This window comes from Panthera onca, chromosome A1 (assembly GCF_046562875.1).
Source record: "Panthera onca isolate mPanOnc1 chromosome A1, mPanOnc1 haplotype 2, whole genome shotgun sequence".
NCBI classification, from domain to species: domain Eukaryota; kingdom Metazoa; phylum Chordata; class Mammalia; order Carnivora; family Felidae; genus Panthera; species Panthera onca.
This window is the reverse complement of record NC_138339.1, coordinates 215,252,512-215,257,285: the sequence shown is the minus strand read 5'-3', so window position 1 is coordinate 215,257,285 and position 4,774 is coordinate 215,252,512.

The window sequence follows — 4,774 nt, the reverse complement described above, 5'->3', positions numbered from 1 at the left end:
AAATAGGGAGGGAACTAGCGTTTGATGAATGTGTAGAAGTCAGGCAGCGTGGTAGTTGCTGAGTTTTTGCAGTTTTTTATTTGTTTTTACTTTGGTAAAATATACATAACACAAAATGCACCATTTTAACTTTTTTTTTTTTTCATGTTTCCTTTTGAGAGACAGACAGAAACAGAGACAGAGCATGAGTGGGGAGGGGCAGAGAGAGAGGAAAACACAAAATCAGAAGAAGGCTCCAGGCTCTGAGCCGTCAGCACAGAGCCCGACACGGGGCTCGAACTCACGGACTGTGAGATCACGACCTAAGCCGAAGTTGGACGCTTCACCGGCTGAGCCACCCAGGCGCCCCTTAACCGTTTTCTATTGTGTAATACAGTGGTATTGAGAACGTTCACATTGTTTGGCAGCCATCACCACCATCCATCTCCAGAACTTTTCATCATCCCAAACTGAAACTCCATACCCATTAAACAAGAATGAGGCAGAAGGCCACCATTACTGCGCCCCTCAAAGACCCCGGCAGGGTCACAGAGGTAAGTATTAGCAATTCCAGGTCACTGCTGAAAGACAGTTATTAAAGGTAGCCTAAAAGTTATAAAGCCTGCTTTCGGTACTGTCTTCAGAAACTTTTGAAATCCTTAAAGGAAATGGAATGATGTTTTGATCGACTCGCCTGAGTTAGGTACTACCAGCAGCATGGCGCCCCTCCCGTGGGTGACGCTTGTTACCCTACCGCAATCTACATGTTGACCCCCCCATGTCTGTTCCACTTTCCTTCAGGGCCAGGACTGTGTCCCGTTCCCGTCATACGTGGAACAGTTGGTAGTGCGCCTGGCACGTAGTAATTGTTCCATATACGTGTGCTGAATGAATGGATCAAAAATTAATACCTACTCAATTCTTACCCAAAGCTCAGGTGCTAATTAAATTTTTTCCCTTTTGGGAAAGAACCGCCTTTGGGAACATAATAAATCACCTGGTAACAGAAGTGAGAGACCTTGAAGGCAAGGAAAAAGAGATGGTCAAGTTGCCTCGGCATAAGAAAACAAGAGGGATTTGCAAATTTTTTTTTTTCCTGATGGGGGAGGTGGGGAGCAGGTCCAGGAAGGGAGAGAAGAGAGAGCTGCCTGTGGGCAGGTGGGGGCTGGGGGACCATGCACAGCTGTGTTGGGTGGCCAAGGGCACTTTAAGAACAGAAACACCCAGAGTTCACTCTGAAGCTGCGTTGCTGTGATCAGGCACTGTCTCCCTTCCCGTGTATCGTCAGCGACTAAATAATGTAAACATGGACAGAATCCTTGGAGAGGGTTTTGGATTTCCTCAGAAGGTATGTGCCAACCTTATCTGGACTTCACGGGGACAGGGGAGCCCAGCAGACACTGTGTCACAGAAACAATACTTGTGCTAGATTGCTGGAAGAGTCTTCTGTCCATTCCCGATCATGAAATAATTTTATCTTTGGATCAGGCCAGACCTCAGAAAGCTGTGACGCAGATTCCTTTGTTCTGCCTACTACTGGAATTATTTTTACTGAGTTGAATGAGAAGATTAGGCCTACACTGAAGGAGGTCATACGAAATAAGCCACGGGGAGCCCGTTACTGAATTGACGTAGGGGTATTTGCTGATGAGGGCTCATGTGTCTCATTATCAGACACTAGAAAAAAAAAAAATTCCTAGGAAACATGATTTTTTTTTTTTGCATAAAAATGATAGCAAATCTTAGAACTAATGATATTCTCCCTTCTCTTCAGTTGCTAAAGTCTCCTGACCAAACTTGGGGCCCATCTCTAATGGCTGTGCAGGACTTGACATACCCAATTTGACACCATCCCTACCCCTGGCTTCGTCTTCTTCTTTTTTTTTTTTTTTAAGTTCATTTATTTATTTTGAGAGAGAGAGAAAGAGAGAATCCCAGGCAGGCTGTGCGCTGTCAGCATGGAGTCCAGTGCAGGGCTCGAACTCACCAACTGTGAGATCATGACCTGAGCCGAAACCAAGAGTCTGACACTTAACCAACCAAGCCACCCAGGGGGCCCCTCCTCTTTGCTTTTTGGAGGTGCTTTGTGCCACACAGAATTCCATAAGCTGCCACCAACAATTTTTCAAGCAAGGCAAAGTGTAAAGAAAATAAATTAATAAACTCTCCAAATTATATTCTTTCCAGTTCCCACCCCAGGGTGCTTCTGCACTTCAAAGAGTGGAAAGCAGAAGATAAGCTATCTCCCTCCTACAGCCTGATGGCAGGCTTCACCCATCCCTCCCCATTCCTCCCTTGTAAGTACTGGCTGCCATTTCTAGCAAAATTATTTATGGGTCTGTTTTTTTGGATCAAAATCATGCTAGATCACACACACGCACAGGCACACACATCCCGAGCTCATTAAGCGATCAGAAAACTCTCTGCCTCCCAGCCACACAGTTGAGAGACAGAACTCCCTCAGCTCTTCTCAGATATAATATGCTTCTTATTTCTTTAGTGCATTTTCCTTATAAATTGTTTATGCGTGATAGAAATACTTCCCGTATACTTTGTGTTACTATGATACAATGTTAAGTATCTATGAGAAAAAGAATTTTAGAAATTAACCATGAAATTGTATGTGAAGCATCACTGGGGTCAACTACAATGTAAACGTTACAATTAGCACTAAAGTTCCCCTCCACCATGGTCTTCCTCAGCCCCACTGCCGCCCAGAGTTAGTCACTGTTACCAGGTTGATGCACGTCCTTCCAGATTGTTGTCTATGCTTCTGCAGGTATATAAACGTATCTACAGCTATACATTGCTTTTATTATGTGTGTCTGTGTTAAATGCACGGTATGCTGTTCATGTTATTATATGTGTCTCTGTGTTAAATGCTGTTCGTGTTAACGCTGTTCTACAATTTGCTTTTTTTCACCTAACATTATGTCTTCAGAGCCACATTTCCTGCTTCGAGGGAAGAGCAATTTTCTATGTTAACTTATCCAAACAGCCTCTTCTAGCCGGTAGCTACTGGTCTTCCGCCTTTATTTTTCAGTCACTGGCACTACCAAAGACCAAAGTGGCAGGTCATAAAGGAATTCAGAAAAGGAGATCACAGGAGGACTACCTCAGAGGCCGCCATGCTACAATATGGTGCTCAACCTATTACTTGTCTCCGTCTCACGTTCATTCATTTAACAATTTTTGACTGGCTATCTATGACCCACTGTTCCAGCCACTGGGGATTCATCTGTGATCTAAAAGAAAATCTGTACCTCTCTGGCGCTTTCAGAAGACAAAATAATAAGTAAAAGAAGTAATATGTTGGTGCTGATAAGTGCTATAGAGAAAACTCAGGGAGAAAAGAAGAATAGGGATTTCCAAGGGAAGACCAGTGAATGCAATTTTAAATATGGTGGCCACGGAGGGCCTATGGAGAAGATAACAATCTGAGCCAAAGTATACCTTTGATTTGTGCAGATAGTAGCTTCTTCTTCCAAGAGAACGAGAAAAGAGTGAAGTGCGGCATTTTTAGCAATATCTTTCCCATCATTCAGCCCTCCCACGGCTGGCTCACCTTCTAAAACCTGACTGTTGAGCAATTCTAAGAGGGGTCAGGATGTTCACACTTCTGTCAGCCTACAGACAGCATGCCAGAAAACAACTTGGCTGTTTTCTCTTTCTGGCTTCCTTTATCAGGCACCTGCACTTTTAAAAGGTGTCATATTACAAGGCACCTGGCTGGCTTAGTTGGTAGAGCAAGCAATTCTTGACCTTAGGGTCATAAGTTTGTGTCCCACGTTGCATGCAGAGATTACTTAAACAAAATGTTTAAAAGGTATCAAATTGCTTCTCTTGACTGCTATTTTGAAAAATTCTTGGGGCACCTGGGTGGCTCAGTTGGTTGAGTGTCCGACTTGGGCTCAGGTCATGATCTCACAGCTTGTGGGTTCGAGCCCCATATTGGGCAATGTGCTGATGGCTCAGAGCCTGGAGCCTGCTTCGGATTCTGTGTCTTCCTCTCTCTCTGCCCCTAACCCACTCGCATTCTGTCTCTGTCTCTCTCAAAAATAAATAAACATTAAATTTTTTTTTTCTAAATAAAAATTTTAAAAAAAGAAAAATTCTTTTCTTGTGAAACTCCCTTAAGACAAAGATTCTCAACCTTGGCTGCATACTCACTTTACCAGGAGAGCTTTAAAATTTTCTGCTGCCCGGGTGCCACCCTCAGAGGTCATAATTTCATTGATCAGGAGTATGGCCTGAGCATCGGAACTTCTCAAAAGTTTTCCCAGGGATTCTAAGGCACTGCTAGGGATGAGAACCACTGTTTTACAGGCCGCTAGCCCCAGTGATAATGTGTTCCACAAATGACCACAGGTTTCCAATTGAAGGCCATTTCAGCCAGAAACGAAGACTGGGGAGATCCTGTGATTAGCCACATGCTATTATTACTACTTATTCCTTAATTCCTTATACACAATTTCATGCTTTTGCAAAGCGCTCTCCAATATATTATCTTTTTGGAAATATATGTTGTCATCCTTAGTAATGTCCTTAAAAAGACACTAGAGACCTCACTGGTAAATGTTAATGGGGAGGGGCTTGGCCAAAAATGCAGATCAATTCCAAAAGAATTTCTTGAGCAGCTATTATGTGTCTCAGGCTCATTGTACTCTGAACTCATAGAGGTCTCACATCTTTCTTGACATTAAATTTAAACAATTTGAATTAGTTAAATAAGTTAAAATCCTCTTGAACTATAAATGATAACTAAAAGGAAAATATATCACGAAATACCTGAATA